The following is a 22806-nucleotide window of genomic DNA, read 5'->3' on the forward strand; positions in this document are numbered from 1 at the left end:
GACGTTGGCCATGACAGACACATCTAGGGGACTCCTCCCCCAGGCATCCCCCATCTGCTCCCCCTCCTGCCAGGGGAGAGTCCTATAAATGTTCACATATACTTTACTGTCACAAATATGGTAGGGAAGCTCCCCACAGCCCTGCTGCTTAGAGTTGAGGAAATGAAGACTAGCCGGGTTAGGGGCCACCTCCAGTGGTGCCCAGCTAGTACGAAAAATTTACAGAAAAATTGAGCAGATAGTACTGAAAATTCCCATATATCCCCCGACATTGTCCACTATAATATTTTGTATGACTGTATATTTGTTAGCAAATAAATATTAATATATTATTAAAGTCCATAGTTTACATTAAAGTTGATGCTGTGTTGTGCATTCTATGTGTTTTGACAAGTGCATAATGTAATTTCCCCAACATTATAGGACCATACAGAATATTCTCACTGCCCTAAAAATCCCCGGTGCCCCATCTATTCATCCTCCCTCACCCTGAACCCCTGGCAAACTTTTTACTGTCTCCATAGCTTTGCCTTTTCCTGAATGTCACATGGTTGGAATTATACCATGGCTGCCTTTTCAGACTGGCTTCTTTCACTTAGCAATATGCATTTAAGGGACTTCCGTGTCTTTTTGTGACTCGATTGCTCAGTTCTTTATATTTCTGAGTAATAGTCCACTGAATGGTTATACCACAGCTTGTCAATCCATTCACCTATTGAAGAATATCTTGGTTGCTTCCAAATTTTGGCAATTACGAATAAAGCTATTATAAACATTTGTGTGCAGGCTTTATGTGGACATACGTTTTCAACACAGTTGGGCAAATACCTAGGAATGTGATTGCTCACTCATATAGTAAGACCATGTTTAGCTTTGTAAGAAACTGCCAAACTGTCTTTCAAAGTGGCTGTACCCTTTCACGTTTCCACCAGCAATGAATGAGACTTCTTTGTTAGCATTTAGTATTGTCAGGTTTTGGATTTCGCCATTGTAATAGGAGGGTAGTGGTATTTCATTGTTTTCATTTGCATTCCCCTAAAGACATAAGATATTGAGTGTCTTTCCATTTGCTTATTTGCTATCTATATATCTTCTTTGGTGAGATGTCCATTCAGATCTTTTCCTGTATTTTATTTTTTTTAATTTAATTTAATTTTATTATGTTATGTTAATCACCATACATTACATCATTATGTTACAAAACAACCATTACATTACAAAAACTACATTTTTGATGTAGTGTTCCATGATTCATTGTTTGTGTATAACACCCAGTGCTCCATGCAGTACGTGCCCTCCTTAATACCCATCACCAGGCTAACCCATCCCCCCATCCCCCTCCCCTCTAGAACCCTGTTTGTTTCTCAGAGTCCATAGTCTCTCATGGTTCATCTCCCCCTCCGATTTCCCCCCCTTCCTTTTTTCCCTTCCTACTATCTTTTTTTTTAAAAACATATAATGTAATATTTGTTTCAGAGGTACAGGTCTGTGATTCAACAGTCTTGCACAATTCACAGCGCTCACCACAGCACATACCCTCCCCAATGTCTATCACCCAGCCACCCCATCCCTCCCACCCCCCACCACTCCAGCAACCCTCAGTTTGTTTCCTGAGATTAAGAATTCCTCATATCAGTGAGGTCATATGATACATGTCTTTCTCTGATTGACTTATTTCACTTAGTATAATACCCTCTAGTTCCATCCACGTTGCTGCAAATGGCAAGATTTCGGGTTTTTTGATGGCTGCATAATATTCCATTGTGTATATATACCACATCTTCTTTATCCATTCATCTGTCAATGGACGTCTTGGCTCTTTCCACAGTTTGGCTATGGTGGACATTGCTGCTATAAACATTGGGGTACACGTACCCCTCCGGATCCCTACATTTGTATCTTTGGGGTAAATACCCAGTAGTGCAATTGCTGGATCGTAGGGTAGCTCTAATTTCAACTGTTTGAGGAACCTCCATACTGTTTTCCAGAGGGGTTGCACCAGCTTGCATTCCCACCAACAGTGTAGGAGGGTTCCCCTTTCTCTGCATCCCTGCCAACATCTGTCTTTTCCTGACTTGTTCATTTTAGCCATTCTGACGGGTGTGAGGTGATATCTCATTGAGGTTTTGATTTGGATTTCCCTGATGCCGAGCGATGTTGAGCACTTTTTCATGTGTCTGTTGGCCATTCGGATGTCTTCTTTGGAAAAATGTCTGTTTGTGTCTTCTGCCCATTTCTTGACCGGATTATTTGCCTGTATTTTAATTGGGCCATTGGGTTGCTTTCTTCCATATTGTTGAGTTTTAAGAGTTCTTTGTATATTTTAGATACAAGTCCTTTATCAAATATGTCTTTTGGAAGGGTTTTCTCCCAGCATGTGGCTTATCTTTTCATTTTCATAACAGTGTTTTCACAGAGCCGTTCTTAATTTTATTAAAGCCTAACGTCGTGGTTTTTTTTTTGTATTTTTTTTTTTTTGCTTTCATGGATCTTGCTTTTGGTGTTGTATCTCAAAATGCATAACCAAATCCAAGGCCCCCTAGATTTTCTCCTATGTTATCTTCTAGAAGTTTTATAGTTGTGTATTTTACATTTAGGTCTATGATTTATTTTGAGTTAATTTTTGTGAAAGGTATAAAGTCTGTGTCAGGATTTTTTTGGAGGGGGTGGATATGGATGTCCAAATATTCCAGCACCATTTGTTGAAATGACTAGTTTTTTTTTTCCGTTGAATGGCCATTGCTCCTTTGTCAAAGATTAGTTGATTACATTTGTGTGAGTCTATTTCTGGACTCTCTATTCTGTTCCATTGATCAATTTGTATGTTCTTTTGCTAATACCATGTTGTTGTTTTTTATTCAAGATTTTATTTATTTATTTGAGAGAGAGAGAAAGCATGAGCCGGGGGGTGGGGTGCGGTTAGGGGCAGAGGGCGAGGGAGAAGCAGACTCTCCACTGAGCGGGGAGCCTAACTCGACTTGATTCCAGGACCATGAGATATGACCTGAGCCCAAATCAAGAGTGGGACACTTAACCAAATGAGCCACCCAGGTGCCCCCCCCCCATATAAATTTTAGATTCACTTAGATATCCACAAAATAACTTGTTGGGATTTCAATTTGGAATGTGTTGACTTTATATACTTTTTCTTTTCTTGTCTTACTGTATTAACCAAGACTCCCAGTACAATGCTGAAAGGGAGTGGTGAGAGGGAACATCCTTGCCTTGTTCTCAATCTTAGGGGAAAAGCATCTAGTTTCTCTCCATTAAGTATGATGTTAGCTGTGGGTTTTTTTTTTTTAATCGATATTCTTTATCAAGTGAACAAAATTTGTTTAGAGGGTGTTGTGTTTTTTTAACATTAATGGGTATTTGATTTTGTCAAATGTTTTCCCTGCATCTATCAATATGATCATATGATTTTTCTTCTTTAGTTTATTGATGTAATAGATTACATTAATTGATTATTGAGTATTGAAGCAGCCTTGCATACCTGGAATAAATCCTGTTGGTAATGGTGTGCAATTCTTTTTATACATTATTAAATTTTGTTGAGGATTTTTGCATCCATGTTCATGAGAACTATTGTTCTATAGTTTTCCTTTCTAATAATGCCATTATCTGTTATCAGGTTAATGCTGGTCTCATAAAATGAGTTAGGACATGTTCCCTCTGCTTTTATATTCTGGAAGAGATTATAGAGAATTGGTATAATTTCTTTCTTAAATGTTTGGTAGAATTCAGTGAAACCATTAGGGCCTACTGCTTTCTTTTTTGAAAGGTTATTAATTATTGATTCAATTTCTTTAATAGATTTAATCCTATTTAGATTATCTGTTTCTCTTTGTGTGAGTTATGGTAGATTGTGTCTCTCAAGGAATTGGTGAACTGGTCCACTTCATCTAAGTTACCAAATTTGTAGGCAGAGAGTTATTAATAATATTCCTTTATTATCCTTTTTTTTTTTTTTTTTTTTTTTAGAGAGGGAGGGAGAGAGAGAGAAAGAGAATTTTAAGCAGGCTCCACACCCAGTGCAGCACACACAGAGCCCAACACAGGGTTCAATCTTACAACCCTGAGATCCTGACCTGAGCTGAAATCAAGAGCTGGACACTTAACTGACTGAGCTACCTGGGCGCCCCTCCTTTATTATCCTTTTAATGTCCATTGGATCAGTAGTGATTATCCCTCTTTCATTTCTGATATTAGTAATTGTTAATTACCAATGAGTAGTCTAGTAATCTATTCCTTTTTTTCTTGGTTAGCCTGGCTAGAGGTTTATCAATTTCATTGATCTTTTCACAGAACTAAATTTCGGTTTAATCGATTTTCTCTATTAATTTCCTGTTTTAATTTCATTGATTTGTGCTCTAATTTTTATTATTCCTTCTCATCTGCTTACTTTGGGTTTAACTTGCTCTTCTTTTTCTAGTTTCCTAAGGTGGAAGCTTAGATGATTGATTCTAGATCTTTCATCTTCTCTAATATATGCATTCAACACTATAAATTTCCCTCTAAACACTGCTTTCACTGCATCCTACAGAATTCAGTAAGTTCTATTTTCATTTTCATTTAGTTCAAAATATTTTAAAATTTCTCTTGATACTTCCTTTTTGAACCATATGTTGTTTAGACATGTGCTAGTTTATCTTCAAATATTTAGGGACTTTCCAGCTATCTTTCTGTTACTAATCTTCAGTTTAATGCCATTGTGGTCTGAGAGCATACTTTGCATGATTTCTATTCTTTTATATTCGTCAAGGTGTTTTATGGGCCAGAATGTAGTCTACTTTGGTGAATGTTCCGTGTGAACTGAAAAGAATGTGTATTCTACTCTTGTAAGATGAAGTATTTTTTACATGTCAATTAGATCCAGTTGATTGATGGTGCTGTTCAATCCAACTATATCCTTACCAATTTTCTGCCTGCTGGATCTGTCAATTACTGAGAGAGAGGTGTTAAAATCTCCAATTTAATAGTAGATTTATCTATTTTCCCTTGCAATTCTATCTGTTTTACCTCACATATTTTGACACTCTGTTTTTAGCTACATACATTTTAAGGATCATTATGACTTCTTGGAGAATTGACCCCTTTATCATCATGTAATGCCCACCTTTTTCCCTGATAATTTTCTTTGTTCTGCAGCCTGCTTTATCTGAAATTAATTTACCTGCTCCAACTTTCTTTGGTTAGTGACATATCTTTCTCTATCCCTTCACTTTTTATCTATGTCTTTATGTTCAAAGGGGGTTTCTTGTAAACATTATAGAGTTGGGTTTTGTTTTTTATCTACTCTAACAATCTCTGTCTTTTAATTGACATATTTAAACCATTCACATTTAAAACAATTATTGGTACAAATTCTTTACATGTTTGGTAGAATTCACCAGTAAAGCCATCTGGCCCTAGAGTTTTGTTTGTTGGGAGGATGTTGATGACTGATTCAATCTCCTTACGAGTACTTGGTCTGCTCAGAAATTCTGTTTCATCATGATTTAGTCCTGGTAGGTTTTATGTTTCAAGAAACATATCCATTTCTTCTCTGTCATCAAAGACACCGTTCCTGGACATTCTCCTTTTCTTCATTCTTTCTCTTTGCATTTTAGTTTGTGACATTTCGATTGACATGTCTTCAGGCTCATTGATTCTTTCCTTGGCTATGTCTGGTCTACAGATGTGTCCATTGGGGGCATTCTTCATTTCTGTTATGGTGTTTTTTATTTCTAACATTTTTTAAATTCTTTCTTAGGGTTTCCATCTCTCTCCTTACATTACCCATCTGTTCTAGAGTGTTGTCTACTTCCTCCATTAGAGCCCTTAACATGTTAACCATCATTATTTTTAATTCTCCATTGCATGATTCTAACATTGTGTCATAGCTGGGTCTACTTGTGATGCTTGCTTTGTCTCTACAGACACATCTCTTTTTTCTTGTCTTTTAGCAGGTCTCGTAATTATTTGTTGAAAGCCAGACGTGGTAGATCAGGTAGTAGGAACTGAGGTAGTCAGGCTTTCAGTGTGAAGCTTTATATTAACCCAGCTAGGAGCTGGGCTCTATTTAATGTTTTCTGTGGCTATAGGTGTCAGAGGCTTCGGTTTCCTTTGTTTTATTTTCTCCCCCTGTGGTCCTTGACCTTCTTGACCAGAGGAGCTGTCCGATTGTTATCCACTGTTGTTACATTGGAGCCCTTTTGACATGGTGGTAAGGTGCTGGGGAGAGACAGCCTTTGCTAATCTTGTGATTAAATCTCACTTTCTTAGTGGGCTTGAGTCCCCGGACTATGACATTCAGAAGTGTTTCTTAGGCCTTTTTTCCCTACCCTTATGTGAGAGAGGAAGGCCAAACCGGCTAGAGTTGTCTCACTGCCCTTCCCTCAAGTCAGATAAGCTTCTGGTAATCTAGTCTCCTTTGAGGGAAGTCTTGTGTTATGGAGAACACTTAGAGTATGTTTCAAAAAGGTTACTTCCCCACACACACCCTGTGCCTGAAGCATGTGGGATTTTTCTCCAATCACCACCTTGAGAACCCAGTGGGGCTCTGAGGGTAAAACCCACAGAAGTGGAGGACCCTTCAGACAGGGCCCCATACTCAGCCTCCAACAATTCCTCAATCACCAATGAAGCATTCCTACCGGTTACTGGCTCCAGCAGCGACTGCTCCTAGTAAGCTGACCTTGACTATCATTCTCTGTTTTCCTATGTCTGTCCAGTGTTCGGGATAGCACTTTGCCCTGTGACCTCAATTCTCTAACAGATATAAGGAAAGTCATTGGTTTTCAGTTTGCTCATCTGTTTTCTTGTTGTGAGGATGGGAGTGATGACTTCCAAGCTCTTTATATGTCAGTGCTGAAGCTGGAAGTCTTTCATATGCATTTTACACTTTCACATCAATCTGGAGAGTTAATCTTTCTACTCCAGGTTACAGAGAAGAAACCTGAGGCTCAGAGAGGTTAAGTAATGTGCCCAGGGTCACCCAGCTAATGGGTGGCAGAGCCAAAATTCTTTGTCTTCTAATTCTAATGGTGTTTGAGAAACTACCAATCCCAAGCATTCCAGAAATGTTTGCTATATAGGCCTTTTCCGAGATTTTCCATGGAATTCTTGGTGAAATCTGGGCTTGGTCATTTAACCTGAGAGTGAAATGAGAGTCTCATGATCCACCTGACCAGTCTTTGTCTGTAGCCAAAAAAATGGCCAAGTTAGCCAAGGCAGAGCCTTATCCAGCCCAGAGTCCACCATCTCTCACATGGGGCCAACCTCAGTATTCACCGGTAGCATCCTCCAATGTGTGTTTACTGCCATAGAATCATAGTGTTTAAAACCAGAAACTCCTGAGAGATCACCTATTCCAACGCCTTTGCTTCACAGGTGAGACCCTGAATCCTAGGGACTCTGAGACCCTGGTAAGTTAATGGGAGAACCACCTGCCATCCACTGGCTTTCTACCTCACTACCTTGCTCTTTTTCCTAGATCTTTCTAGGAATTAAGTTACACATTTATTTTTGAGATAGCCAATACACGGCACGTGATGAAACCTACACTCCACCCCATCCTTTGCCACATGGGGGAGGGGAAAAGGCAGACATCATGCCCGTGGGCTGCCCTGCATCTCACTGGGAGATTTGGGACTTCTGGTGGTCAGGTGTGTCAGCCTTCAGTAAGTCTACCCTGAGGTTTAGGTAGACCAGTGGTTCTCAATGGGAGGGTTGACTTTGTACCTCCCCCCATGCCCCTGAGGGCATTTGGTCATGTCTGGAGACGTTTTTGGTTATCACAACTAGGGAAGAAGGGAAGTTGCTATTGGCATCTAGTGGGTAGAGGCCAAGGATGCTTCTTAACATTCTGTAATACATATAACAGATTCCCCCACAACAAAGAATTTTTTAGCACCAAATCTGGAAAGTATCAAGGTCGAGAAAGCCCGAGATAGAGCATGCCCATTCAGAATCTCCACGGTTGCTCTCTGCTTACTTGAAATAGCCACATCTTCCCTTCAGCTTCCCTAAAAGACAGCTCCTGGGCCAGGGGGAGCAGTTCCTCGCGCCGCACCCCCACCTCCCCCTCCCAGCCAACGCAGGGTGGGAAAGGGTGTGCACCTGAACTGTTCCGCAAGACCTTACATGACTGAGGTGCTTTCTTCTTGGTAGCATGTGGGTGTCTCTGCCCACACTTCCCCACTGATCACGTCTGTGAAGGGAGGAGGAAGCCTTATGTAAGCACAGCCTCATACAACCTTCTGTCATTCTGGCACTCCAGGCCTTAGGAAGCCCTCTCGCTCCCGAAGTCTCAGGGGAACGCGGTTCTGTTCTGAACCTGCCCTTCGGGGTCTGCTGGCCGCCTGAGGAGAAAATCTGAGCCCTTCAGCCTTTGAGATGGGCCTGGCCAGCCTCCTTGCCATCCCCTGCAACCCCAGCCCCTCATCCCAGCTCCACTCCTCTTCCACAGACCCCGAGCAGCAGCTGCACGGGCTACTCTGAGACAGACCAACATGCTTCCATTCGTGCCTCTGCTCCTGCTTGTCTCCCCGCTTGCAATACCCTTCCCTTCCTTGACTGTCTGGATGATGCCTACATGTGAGACCCTCCTTTGCGGAGCCTCCAGGCCCCTCTCCCTGCTTCCCTGCCAGCCAGTCCTGCTCAGTCCTGTGCTCTGTCCATTCTTGGCACAGCCCTCCAGAAGGCCTCCCCTTGCTTGATGGTGTTTGCAGATGTCTGTATCCCTCTCCACCTGCCCCAGTGGATGCTGAACCCATGCTTGATTCACATCTAGGACCCAGGGCTTAGCACAGTGAAAGTTTATTGAAAGGATGAGTACGTGAGTGAATAAATGAAAGAACGAATAGATGGATAGCATGTCATTGCTCCTTATTCTCAGAGCGGCCACTTCCCAGACCCTCATGACTCCCTGTCGCTCACCCGGTTACCTAGACACAGGACATGTGACCTCAGCTCTGCCTCTTCTGCCACTCATGCTGAATGATCTCGAGCAAGTCCCTTGCCGTCTACACTGGGTGCACCCACGGTAACCAGCTATAACACTGTAGGTGTGATCCCAAGTATAGCAGGTAGTAGAACCCCAACCAAGTTCAGGACTCCCCCTAATCCTCCATTTGTGGTGGCCCCAACTGGCCCCCAGACAGCAGTTCTCCTGAGCGTGAATACAGTGAAGGAAACGTTTCGTGCACTAATAAAATTACCTTCTCTAAAGAAGGCAATTTGCATGTTAATGTTTTGGGTAATTCTGTGCAGCACCAGTGCCCTCGGGGCTGCAATTTCTCTCTGACAAAGTGATAAAAATAAACTCCCGCATAAAAGAGCATTTCTCTTCTCTCTCATTTGTGCTCTAGAGTGACATTCTTAATGTGAGTCGAGCTGAAACCCACTTCTCGATCTTGTTTTTGACACCGATCTGCCTCCCATCCCCTTTCCCAGTGACAGGCTGGCTCCTAGGAAATCCTCAGAGGGGTCTCTCCTTGAGGACCAGGCTCCATCCTCTTGGTGAGTGGGCATCCCCACTCCCAAGGCTGCAGACTCTGGTCTTCTGTAAATTCCCAAAGGTGCAGCCAGTTAACTGGAGGGCAAACGTGGGGCACAGGGAAGGGGGCTGCCTTCAGTGGGTGAGTTAGGGTGGCCTGTCTCCCCCCCAGACTGCCCAGTTTTTGGAAACAACTACAATGCATGGAGAGTCTGAGACTGACCTCCTGGGCATCAGACGGTTCACTTGCCAGGCTTGGCCCCTCTGATCACCTAGAGACAAGAAACAAAGAAGCTCAGATGTTGAGGTGTCCTCATGTGCCTGGCACAGCCCCGGCCCCTTACATCTGTATTCGCCCATTGAAACCCCACAAAAGCTGGGCAGGGTAGGTAGAAGCTGAGGCTCCCGGAAGTGAAGGGAATGAGCCAAGGTCACCTGGCAGCACATAAAAGACAGACCCTGAATTTGAACATAGGCCTGTGTGGGTGCTTGTGGCATGCTGTCGGTGACCCAAGCAGTGGGGGAGCAGGAGAGAATCAACGTTCACCAAACACCTACTTTGTGCCATGCGTCATGTCTATATATTTCATTCCGTTAGTCTACTAATGTTAGTGACCGCGTGTGCTGTGGCCTGTAGGACACCCGGGTCTCATGCCCCTGCCAGGCTGGTAGCAGAAGCAGGCAGAGCTTAAACATAGAAACACAGAAATAAACCTGTATTTACATGTGATGAGCTCTGTGAGATAAAATAAGTTTCAAGGAGACTAGCAGAGGAGACCTAATTTATATTAAGGAGGTGGTTTGGGGAGATCGGTCCGTAAGAGCATTATACCTGAGGTCTAAGTGCTAAGGGGGGTGAAAACTGAGGGAAAGAATGTTCCAGCAGAGGGAACGGGTAGTGACAAAAGCCCCGAGGTGGGAGAGTGTGCAGCAGGTTCTAGGGAACGAAAGCTGGCAGTGGGGGGTGGGGGGCACACAGGCAGAGAGGGGGCTCTGGCCCACGGGGATGGGGTGGCTGCAGAAGTGGATGGGGCTGGATCTTGCAGGTTAAGGAAGCAGATGTTGCTTTGAATGCTGTTGGGGAGGTGACTGCAGAACATGTGTTTCTGAAAGGTCATTCTGGAGGCTGTGTTGGAAGGGGCAGTGCTAGAAACAGGCAGACCAGTGAGGAGGTCGCTGGGAGTCCAGGGGAGCCATGGCCTTGGTGGGGGTGGTTGGCGATGGGGTGGGGGCTGTGGGAGAGGAGTGTCAAAAATGGCTCTCCGAGTTCTGGTTTGAGCAGTGAGGTGGGTGGAGATAGTATTTATTGAAATGGGTTCTATTTAAGGCAAGCAGGATGGAGAGGGAAGGCCAGCAGACCCATTTCTAACGGGCTCTTTGAGATGCCGATGGGATATCCTGGTGGCAGAAAAGCAGTCTGGCCTGGAGCTAGCCATAGGAGCATTGATTCCTGGCAGATATTTAAAGCCTAGGGAATGAATGACGGCAAGAGAGAGCCCTGGGCCCAGGCAGAGAGCCCTGCAGGACCCCACACCCCACGAACCAGAGAAGAGCCAGCAGAACACTGGAGCCCCTGAGCCGGGAGTTGCCAGGAAGATACAGAGCAAAGCCAGAAAGTGGGGGCATCAGAGAAGTAGGGAGAACGCACTTTAAGGAGGGAGGCTTCCCCACTGACAGATGCCGCAGAGGGAGCTGGGAAGGGAAAGGGAAGGGGCCCAGTCTTTTGGCAGGAGCAGTTCTGGTAGAGGGGGAGGGGATGGAAGCCCACCCTGAGGGGCGGACACAGCATCCCTGTGAGCAGTTCAGCTGATCTGGGAGCAGAGCTAGAAAGGGGAGAGGAAATGATAAGGCAGCCTTTAAACAGTGCCAGAACCCAGTGAGTTTGATGGCCGATGGGCACGGTTCCTGAGAAGGGAAGAGACTGCTGAGCTGGGGGGGCACCAGGCATGGCCTCCAGACCACCCACCTCTCCTCCTGCAGGCGTTCTGCAGCCTTTCCTGCCTCTCCCGCAATTCTCTGCGGCTTCCCCTGCATTCTGACCCTACCCACTGCCCGGCACGCACGCACACACACACACACACACATGCACACGCACACACATGCACACACTTTCCCCTTCGCTCCGACAGAGGAGGGCTTGCATACCTCCGTATCCACCTGCTGGGTGTCAGCCAGGGTCTTGTGGACTTGAATCGCCCTTGCTGCCGGCAAACACACCCTCTAGAGCCAGACTGCCTCGGGGACGAAGAGTTAGATTTGCTTTATGAAAGGGGAGACCGGTGGGGGCTTGGCACATTTCAGCTGGGAGGCAGAGAGCAGAGAGCACAGGGTGAGAAGGGTCTTCTGGGGAGGTGATGCGCACCCCACCTCCAGAGAAGACCAAGTGGGGGCCAGATGCCCACTGTTAGCCACGCCAGGGAGGGCAACCATGGCTTGGAATCTCACAGGGGAACTCCAGGCAGATAGAAAGTACTAGCAATAGTTGGGCTTCTGTGTAACTTGCGCCCCGGCCCCACCCCGCCTCTCAAAGTAAGGCTGATGAGGCCAGATTCACAGAGCCCGGGTCTGAGTCCCCACCACCTCCAGGCTGTGGGACTCTGCCTGAATGTCCTACCTCTGTGCACCCCAGAAGCCCACGGCGCCCGACTAACAGAACCCAAGACAAAAGCAGTTTTGCTCTGTCATTAAACACTGGTGGGCGGCGCAAGGGTTATAAATGCATCTACCACCCAGATTTTGTTTTGAGGATGAAATGAGAGGTGCCCCTGAAGAGCTCGCTGCAGCCCCTGGTACACACTAAGCACTACTCATACCACTTCTTACTATTTTGAATGTTACTGTCGTCCTGTAAGGGCCTGGATTGCGTGACCTCTGAAATCCTTTCCAAGCCAGAGGTTTTGACCACTTGCTGAGGAATGAGTGTTGGGCCTCAGAAGGTTCTGCTGGAGCCATTAATCCCACGAGAAATGTCTGGGATCGCTCGAAGGGGTTGCAGGAAGCGGTGACAGGTCCCGTAGCCCAACTTCCCCGCCAGTGACTCAGGAGCTTGTGTCTGTTGTGGTGGAGTCGGGTGACGCTGGCTGGGACGGAACGGGACCTTGGGCCACTCTGCGCTGCCCAGCAGTGTGACCTGTGCCTAACGAAATGATGAAGGAGCTGCTTTCGACTTTGGTTATGTTTGTTATTTGGGTGTCACGGGCTCTTGGTGATAATGATTTTCCTGCAGGGTCTATTTATGCTTCATTCCTGACACTTATTAATTTTTCCATCCAGACAAAGAGAAAGGTGATGGTGACTTGTCGCCACTGTAATGTGTAAATACAATGACTGGGCGTGTGCCATTCTGTGCTCGAGCTGTGTGTGTGTGTGGCGGGGGGAGACTGTGGGTGTGAGGCGGCTCTCTCTTTCTTCCCTGAAAGGACGTGCCTTCTGGAGGTTTCCATCCGGTTTGGGGAGAGGCAGGGCAGAGCAGTGGTGGGAACCTCCACATGGCCACTGACCAACAGCGTGACCTTGGGCAGGTGGCGGGACGGCTCAGGGTTGCCGTGAGATTATAGGAGTGTGCAGGGAGAACGCACAGTGTGAATCCCAGTGGGCAGGGTGCCCCTGATAAGTGACTTTTGTCACTACCATTTTTTAAACATTCAGAAGCCACCATCCCTCCCAATGCTTCTGGAGTCCCAAGAAATCACCCAGTTTGCAGAAGGGGAAACTGAGGTCTGAAGAGGAGGGGTGACTGGCTCAAAGTCCCACAGGGACAGAGACCATTTTGAGAACCCCGGTCTCCTGACCCCCCGCATGACTTTTCCTCCCTGTCATCCCGGCCAACCTGCGAGTTTATTCCACAAACAACCGTTGACCACCTGCTCTGGGGCTGCCAGAGGTGGGGCGAAGACACCCGGGCCTCCTGGCAGTCTAGTGTGGACGCAAGCGGTCAGCTGTCTGACATAATAGAAGCAAATGAAACCAATGTCCTGACAGCATGGCAGGACATGTGCTGAGGGCACAAAAATCCAGGTGGAGAGGTCGCCCGAGGCTTCGGGACAGCTGTTACTAAGCACCCTGTTGGGCTTTCCCTGGGCGGTGCCTTTTGTAAAAGCCACTTGGAAAAGGTGTGATGTCCCCATCTCACAGATGCAGAAACGGAGGTCTGCAGAGGTGAAGCCACTTGCTAAAGACGAGGCCGCAAGTACAACAGCATAGCTGGACCCAGACCAGCACATCTGACCCCCAGGCACTGTCCCATGAGCCCGATGCTGTCTCGTGGGAAATGTCCGGGTTCCATCTCCCAAAGTGGAGTCCTTGGAGACGCCAGCCTTGGGCTGCAGAGACCACACTCACGTCTGGGGGCATTGTGCGGGAGCAGACGGGGAGCCAGGCTGCAAGTTGCCCTAAGAATGGAGGGAAGGTTCTGGTGATTCACCACTTTGGAGTTGATGCAGGCTTCACAGACAGCCCTTGTGGGGAACATTCCACTGCCCAGAGAGGAATCACTAAGCTTATTCCAGTCCAGATCATTCAGCTTTATTTCCTACCGACAATTCCAAACAGAAAGCCTGTATACTTACACATTTAGAATTTCACTATCAGACAGAAACATCTATTCTAGGTGGGTCATAAGAAAGATTTAAAGGCAGGTGAGAGAAAAGGAACTGGCAAGTGGCTGGCCTCGCCCAATGCACCAATACCTTGAAATGGAATTAGAGCAAGGAAGCTCCGGTATTTTTGAGAGGAAAACAATATCTCCTATTCAGTCTGGGATAATATCCCCGGTTGTCCACAACGATTTGGATTTAATTATATCATCTTTGCAAATGTATTCTGGGAACTGTAAAAGAATACGTAAGTGTAAGATGTTAAGGGCGGGATGCAGGACAAACAACGGGGGTCTGAGCGTCAGGTAGGCGTGGGTTTAACGCTGCCCTGTCCACCTTCACAAGCCACCTGGCCTCTCTGGGTCTGCGCTCCTCATGCTTTTGTCATAGCACCCTCTTCTGAACATCACCCGGACAACCAGACGAGCAAACGGAGATGCTTTGCAAACTGGCAAGGTGTTATTGCTGCTTCTGTCCTTGAGCTCCAGAATGGAGGGTGGGATCACTGGAGAGTGGCCACCAGCTCTGTCATTAAGTCCTGTGCGCGAGGACCCCTCCCAGGGGGTGGGGACCAGAGGACTTTTGAAGCCAGAAGGAGCCCGAGAGCCCACCCTCACCCGCTGGCTGACAGAATGAGGCCATGGTCTGTCAGGGGCCGCATCCCCGTGTGCAAGCGACAGTCTTGGGTGAGAGACGTGCATATGGCCACATCCAGAATGCTTCAAAGGCTGCTTTCTCCAGCAACATCCATCAACCCAAATAAAGTTGCAAAAAAATACTCAACAGCTTATCTTCAGGCATGGGGGGCAGGTGGGCAGAGCCCGTTTTCAGGGACCGGCGGATCCGCACCTCCTTGCTGACATTAGGCAGAGATGCATGGGGCCCGCTGTCAGGCGGGTGTTGTATCCGCCTTCGTCTCTTTCTTCCCAACGACCCGAAGGACCATTCCGACGTGGCCATCTCTTTGAAGGCTCTCGAAGCAGCCACGGAGTCAAGAAGTTTCGAGAATGGTTCCTATGGTCCACCACCCTCCAGCTGTGTGACTTTGGCAAGTCTCTTGAGCGTAAAATGGGATTGATGTTGACATCTGCTGTGTAGGGCTTCTGTGGGATTCAATAATGCACTTGAAGCCTTTAGTTCAGGGCCTGGCCCCTCATGAGGGCTCCATAATTATTAACTAGTGTTGTTTATTTTCATTACATTTACGGTGGCCAGCCTCTACAGCAGTGTTACCAAAGAGATGCCTCCAACTTGGAGAGAGAGCTGTAAGGGGTTTCTCCGGGAACTGGCAGAGGAGCAGGAAGACGGGGAAGATTTCTTCTATTTCTCCTCAATGGCTCGGGTGATCCCAAAGGCTCGGTGGTGGTAGGAGAGTGTCTCCGCGGACCGGGTGAGCCACAGCAGAACCGAGAAGTTGGGATGCTACAGAATTGTTAAACCCTAATCCCCAGTGTGACTGTATTTGGAGATGGGGCCTCTGAGGAAGTAGCTGAGTTTAAATGAGGTCATAAGGACGGGGCCCTGATCCAAACAGACTGGTGTCCTTATGAGAAGAGACACCAGAGAGCTGGCTCGCTCTCTGTCTATGCCATCTGAGGACACACAAGAAGGCAGCCGTCTGCACGCCGGGAAGAGAGCTCTCACCAGAACTCAAACCTGCTGGCAGCCTGATCTTGGACTTCCAGCCTCCAAACTGAGAAAATCAGTCTCTGCTGTTTAAGACGCCCAGCTATGGCATATATGGCATATGGCAGTCCAAGCAGACAAAGATGGTGAGGGGGGGTGGGCAGTGGGATTTCAGAGGAGGAAGTTTGTTCTGGGCGTTCCCCGTGGTTCTTGATTGCCCACGGCAGGGCTAGCCCAGCACTCAGCTTCTCAGAGACCAGGCTCTTCACTTCGTTACTCCACTGCCTCCTTGAGAGCCTTTAAGGGGATGGCCAAGATGGAGTCTTCATCCCAGAGTTTCCTGCTCACCCATGGCTGCAGAATCACCAACGCTGCAGGTACAAGTGCAGTTTTAGGGGCCTCGTGGCCCACACACAGAATCTCCAGGAGTTGGGAACAGGAGCCTGCATTTCTGGCAAGGTCCCCAGGTTATTTTATGTACAAAACGTTTGAAAACCACAGGCCTTGGGGGGAAGTCTAGTCCTCCTCTGCTGTTAGAGGCCCTCCTTCCTAATGGCTCCTGACTTCCCCCACGTCCACATGCGACCCACCAGCAGGTCGCAGATCTGTTGACACTGCCCTCAGGCTCTGTGCAGAATCTCATCATCCTTACCACCTCTGCCACTCCCACCCTGGTGTAAGCCGTTAGCGACCCTCGCTTGGACCAGTGCAGTAGACCCTAAGGCATGTCCTTCTGTCTCTTCACTTGTGCCCCTTCCTCCTGGTCTCAACACAGCAACCACACTGACCACGTGATTTCCCGTCTCCCCAGTGGCCTCCCATCTTCCTCAGCGTGGAACCCAGAGTCTGACCATGGTCTACAGGGCCCTCTGTGGCCTGGCCTGTGAACCCTTCTGGTCTCGTGTCCCTCAGTACAGCTAGAGAAGGGCAGGACCTTGCAGAGGGCAATGGAACTCTGCCCCACTTAGCGGTCAGCAATGATGCTGGGAGAAACCGGGGATATGCGGTTTCTCAGAAACCAAGAGAGGACGAAAGGCAAAGCTGGAACAATTCCATGGTTTTTCCGCTCCGTCATTTGATTTTAAAAATAACTCAATCAGATTGTCTTAAAATGCAGACGTTTTTAGCCCAAAGTCAAGCTTCTCAAAGTTCGGGGGCAGGTCCTTTTGCAGATAGGCCACTTTTTCCAGATGGGTTTTCAGAGCGGAGCACGGACAGACTGAACTCGGCGGTGGGGAGGAAGATGAGGAGGAAGGGGTGAATTCTCCAAGTGGGGTCCCTGGACCAGCAGCCTCAACGTGGTCGAAGTGCAAATTTGCAAAACTTCAGAATTAGGAACTCCAAGGTCCTGCCCCCCTTCTCAGAGCTGTGTTTTCACATGTCCTTCTAGAGCCTCCTGTCTGGACCATCTTGGGTTCATAATTCTGCACGTTGTCTAAGAGAAGAGTTTTCACGGGTGGTCTGTCCCTTGCCGCTTGGCTTGCCCTGCCGTCCTCAGCTGGAAGATGGGAACAGTAACACCTGCCTCACAGGATTGCTAAAAAGGTCCCAGTCCATTCAAGTGGATTAAATGGATCTTTATTAGTGCCTGCTGCATGCCGGGCTGTACTGGGCACTGGGGATATAGAGAAGGCTGGGGCAACATCCCTGCCTCCAGGAGTACACAATCCCACTGGGGAAACAGCCTCGTCCCAATGGATTTGTCCCAATATATAGCAGGGAACAAAGGGAAGCCCCAAGAAAGGTCAAGTGACTCCACCTGGGGATGAGCCAAGGCGAACGTCACAGACCTCCAGAACTCGGAGGCTGGGTTGGGGGTATTTGTTAAAAAATATATATATATATTTTTCCTAATTATTTTCAACAATGAACATGCATTACTTTATTTGGGAAATACAGAAAAGTAGAAAGAAGGATATGAAAAGACCCTAGAAGTCTAGTACCACTCCTCTCCCCATACACACACTGTAGTGTAAGTGAGTTGATGATGAATACCACTGTGTACATTTCATTTTCCTTTGGAAGGAATATTTTGAAATACTTTAATAGCTCTTAAAACTTTTGCCAAATTGCTTCTCAAACGTCCATAGCGATTTCACCCCTAACTCCCTATTATCGTTATTTTGCATTTTGGTTAATGGGTGAGCAATAGCGCCCCGTGGCTTTGGTGGGGCCTGGATGATGTTTTCTCTCTTGCTTGCTAATGTAAGTGAACTACCCATTCATGTGCTTGGTCCACTGGAGGACTCTATAAGGTTTAAGTATTTTCAACATGAAATTAATTACCAAAACCAGACTTAACATTAAAAAAACCCAGATTCCCAGGGTTTTATTGCAAAAGAAAAAATGAATCAGAAATAAAAACAGTGATGTACCAAGTGCTTATGATCGTCTTCTCAATAATAGTGAAGAAAAAAATGACTGGTCTCAGCCTCCAATGGTGGAGGGTATGGCAAAATGGTATGCAAAGCAACAGTTGATGGAATATTATGCAACTATTAAAATAATGTTATGAAGCTGCATAGCAACATACAAAAATGTTTATGGTGTCATTTTAAGCCATAGTAAGTATAAAATTTTGTGCACGTGTATTATAATTAAGTGAAAGCACATCTTCTGTGGACAAAGAGAGAGGATAGAAGGTCAGTCGTCAAGGACACTTAGGTTCTAGAGGGGGACATTCATGAGTTTTCCTATGCTTTCTGCTGTTACTGTCACTATATTTTATAATAAATAGTAAGAAGGAAGGAGAAAGACCCAGAGAGAATATGGGGACTGTCTGTGGAGGATCTGGAAAAGGCAGGAGAGTCCTGCCCCGCTGGAAGGCAACTTGGATTATCTCGAGTGCATTTCCTCCTCCCGCTCTCCTCCTCCTCCCGACCCCAGCCCCTCAGAGACTTAAACACTTTCCATTATCTCAAGCACAGTGAATACTGACCCGGGTCCAGCCACCATTTCCTGGGCCGCTTGATGAAATGAGATGCAAGAACCATGTCTTGTCAAACTCAAACATACAGCCCCTCGACATGGCCATGGTGGGAGCCGGCGACCCACGTACTCGTGGTGTATAGTGCGGGGCGTCCCTCTTGTCAGCCCTCACGGGCCTTCAGACTCTCAGACAGGCTCAGTAGGGTTGAGCAGACAATGCGGGGCTCTCAGCCCTTTTCGCCAGTCCCTGGCCTGAGAAGTATCTGGTTTGCTTTCTTATTTTGGTGGTGGTGGTGGTGGTGGTGGTGCTGTTTGAGGTCAGGAGACCGGAGTTCTAGTCCCGCTCCTGCCAGTCACTGGTTCTGTGACTTGGGCCTCATCTACTGCTCCCCTCTCCTGTAAAAGGAAGATGCTAGACCCGGCTTTTGGAGCAGCGGGAGGGCTGGTGCTTGGCCGGGTGTGAAGAGCCAAGGGTCCCTTAGATGAGACACTTCTGGTGAGGAAGCTCTGTGAGGGCAGGGCTCTGAGCTACCACCCCCCTCACAAGATTTCATTTGAGGAATAAAACAAACAAGCAAATCCCACAACATTTCTATCACTATAACAAAATAAGACCCCCCCCCCCATGACTGGAGAATGTGCTCAGGCTGTGCTAGGCGTGGAATTGCACAACTGGCCCTCGGCTCCTTTTGCCCAGGCACCTGCAGTCCTCCCGGCTCAGGTCCCCTGGCCTTCCAGCCCTTTCCAGTCTCGTCCAGCTGCACCCTTCTCCACCTGTCCTGCTACAGGTGTCCTGGGTTATTCCTGGGCCACTTGCCCCACCTCCTGCTCCCTCCTCCCTGTTCCCGGCCCAGCCCACTGCTCCGGGCTCACCTCTGCCCATCAAAGCCCTACCCGCTTTGCCCATTCCTTATTGCAGGAATCAGATGCAGAATCAGCAGTGCATCAGGTCTGGGTTCAAATCCCAGCCCTGCCACTTACCAGCATGTGACTAGAGGGCAAGTTATTTTGTCTCTCGGGCCCTCTGTTTTCTCATCTGCACGATGAGATTCGTAGTGGGGATCCGAGCGCCTGGCACAGCACGCCTGGCTCCTGCAAGGGTCAATACTGCCCTTCCCTTCCGCTTCTGTTTCCCCTGCGTGCATATAACCTTTATCAAAGTAGAACGTGTATGCAGGAAGTGTGCACAGCCTTTTCTTCAAAGTAATACATGCACCTAACTTCAAATTCAAATAGTAGCAAAGGGTTCACGATTAAAAGTGGCTGCCCCTGCATTACCACCTCTTTCCGTCCACTAGAATTTCCCACTGCATATTTTAAAACTGGGTACATGAGCTATTTATTCCATAATAGGAAACCTGTATCGCCCCGTCCCCTTCACCCATTTCGCCCCCCACCCCCAGGCCCCGGCAATCATCAGTTCGTTCTCTGTATATATAGGTCTGATTCTGCTTTTTGTTTGCTCATGTGTTTGTTTGGTTGTTGTTGTTTTTTTTTTATTCCACATAAAAAATAAAATAAGGTATGTGTTTACTATAGAAAATCAGGAAATGTAGACAAGCAAAAAGAAAACCAAGTATAACACCTGAAATCTCATTTCTCATTTTAGAACGTTTTCTTCCAGATGGCTTAGCCATATACTTTTTCCCCAACAAAGTTCCTTGTGTTTTTTTCCCTGTGCCTTACAGCTTTAATCACAGCCTTATTAGTTTAATTAAGGGAAGGAAGCGAATATTTGTTGAGTAAAAGGTGCTCAGTGCTTGCTACCCCAGCGTGGGCATCACCAGGAAGCTTGTTAGGAATGCAGAGTCTCAGGCGCCACCCCAGAATCTGCATTTTGACAAGATCATGCACGTTAAGGCTGAGAACGGCCTTAGACTGGGGCTGCTCAGAGCCACAGTGCAATCCGCGAACTGTTCCTTCTAGTCCTGGACAAGAGGCTTGAGCCAGAATGTAAACGCCTGCTACTTCCTTTGTAGAGAAAGACTTACTACAAAATACTGCAGCTGAACAAAACAATGCGACTGATGAGGAGGGTGATTTCTATTCTGGCCCAGGCTCCTTATCTTGTCAGACACCAGGGACACCCAGTTCCTGGACTTGGCACCTGCCTGCCGACCACACTTGGAGTAACGCTGTTGAGATCACACACTTGTGAAGTTGGGGGCTGGGACTGCACTGGGTTTCTCTGGCTTTGGATCCTGGCCTCTTCCACCCTGCTTGGATCTGCCCCTCCCACTGGCGGTGACAAATGCACGTGCCTGCACAAATGCACACGCATGCACACGCATGCATCCATGCACACACTCTAGGAGAGCCCCGGCCCATTGTCGGCGATTAGGAAACATCCATCTCTCTCTCTCTTGTTTTTAAAGATTTATTTATTTGAGAGAGAGGGAGCGCGCATGCACACATGCACGCTCATGTGGGAGGGAGGGGCACTGGGGGAGGGACAGGAGGGAGAGAATCTCGAGCAGACTCCCTGCTGAGTGCAGAGCCCAACGCAGGGCTCAGTCTCATCACCCTGAGATCATGACCCAAGCTGAAATCAAGAGTCAGATGCCCGACCAACTGAGCCACCCAGGCGCCCCAGGAATATGCGGCTCCTGATGCAGACAGAGCCCCCCTTGGCCCTGTGTCTCTGTCTGCACCACGCCTCTGTTTACGTTAGAGGGGTTTTACACCAGGGTTACCTGTTCCCTTTATCAGCTCCTCCGATCAGGGCCAAACAGAGCAGGGGACTTGCATAGCATCTGGAGTCAAGAAAAGCTGAGCAAAAAAAGCTTTGATGGACTTGGAAGGAGACAAAGAAACAACTTCTTTGCTCAGCACCAGATCCTAACAGGAAAAGAGCTCTCCGATCCCCGGGGTCCATATAGCACCCAGGATTTACAAACTCCAGGCCAGGCTTCTCCCTGAGAACAGCAGTAAGGGAATGATGTTCCTGAGCTGGGAGGCAAGGCCACTGGGAAGGTATGGATCAGTAGGGGCGAAGCTGGCCTCCTCTAAAATACTGTCACCTGCCCTGAGGAGCTCCGGAATCCCATGACTTTGAATCATGGGGTTTGTTTTTACTTGGACATTGGGGAGACTCACAACTTTTCACACAGCGCAACTTATTTAAAAGAATTGAGAGCCCAGGGGCGCCTGGCTGGCTCCGTTGGTGAAGTGTCTGCCTTCAGCTCAGGTCCTGATCTCCTCGGGGTCCTGGGATCCAGGCTGCATCGGACTCCCTGTTCAGGGGGAGTCTGCTTCTCCTTCTCGCTCTGCTCCTCCCTGCCCTTTGTGCTCTCTATCTCAAATAAATAAATAAAATCTTAAAAAAAAAAAAAGAATTGAGAGTCAAAGTTTGAATCTGCAGGCTACCACTTTTCTGGCTGTGTGACCTTAGGGAAGCTACTCAGCCTCTCTGAATGTTGCTTTCCTCATCTGTAGAGTGGGACGTAACAACGCTGAGGATTAGTGGCAAGGTCTGTAAAGTACCTGGCACTAACTCCTCTGTTCATCCATTCACTCCCTCAAGTATTCAGCATTGTATCTTGAGCACGGGGTGTCCGGCCCGGGGGGGGGGAAGAGTGGCGAGCTGGAGCTCACGGCCCAGCAGGAAAGATCGAGACCGTTGAAGAACCAACCACACGAACACTGAAGAAGCCGCAGTCATTGCCACGAAGGAAAATGGAGGAAGCCTGTGCCAGGGGCCACGTCCCATCTGGGAATCAGGGAAGGTTTTGCTGAGCAGGAGATTTTGAGCTGGGATCCCAGGAACGAGTGGGAACTGAGGAGGCAAAGTGAGGGAAAACGTTTCAGGGACAGAATGGGGACTACTATGATAAGTTTTGACAAGTGCACACACCCATGTAACCGACACCTCTATCAAGATCTGAAACCTACAGATTTCCCTCAGTAGCTTTTTCCAGTGTTACAAAAGTTAGGGGCTGGGTTTTAATGCAAACATTTAACGCAAACATGGGTGGCGCAGAGGAATAAGGCTTCGGGCTGGGTTGAAACCCCAGTTCCGCCACTCTCCCCCCATGGGACTTGGCCCGGCTAGCTCCCCTTCTCCGAGACTCAGTTTCCTCGTCTGTTGCACCGTGTGAATTAAGCCTACCTCATAGGATTGATTAGGGGATTGAATCTGCAAATGGTTGTGAATGCCCAGCTGGTGCCTGGCACAGGGTA

At 47.6% G+C, this 22806-nt stretch overlaps 1 protein-coding gene across 2 annotated transcripts in view; it reads left to right on the forward strand.

Moving 5' to 3' along the window:
* Positions 1–22806, forward strand: part of TTLL11 (tubulin tyrosine ligase like 11) — a 228934-nt gene that overhangs the window by 199783 nt on the left and 6345 nt on the right. The window lies entirely within an intron of this gene.

The sequence above is a fragment of the Zalophus californianus genome, chromosome 13 (assembly GCF_009762305.2).
Source record: "Zalophus californianus isolate mZalCal1 chromosome 13, mZalCal1.pri.v2, whole genome shotgun sequence".
Taxonomy (NCBI): domain Eukaryota; kingdom Metazoa; phylum Chordata; class Mammalia; order Carnivora; family Otariidae; genus Zalophus; species Zalophus californianus.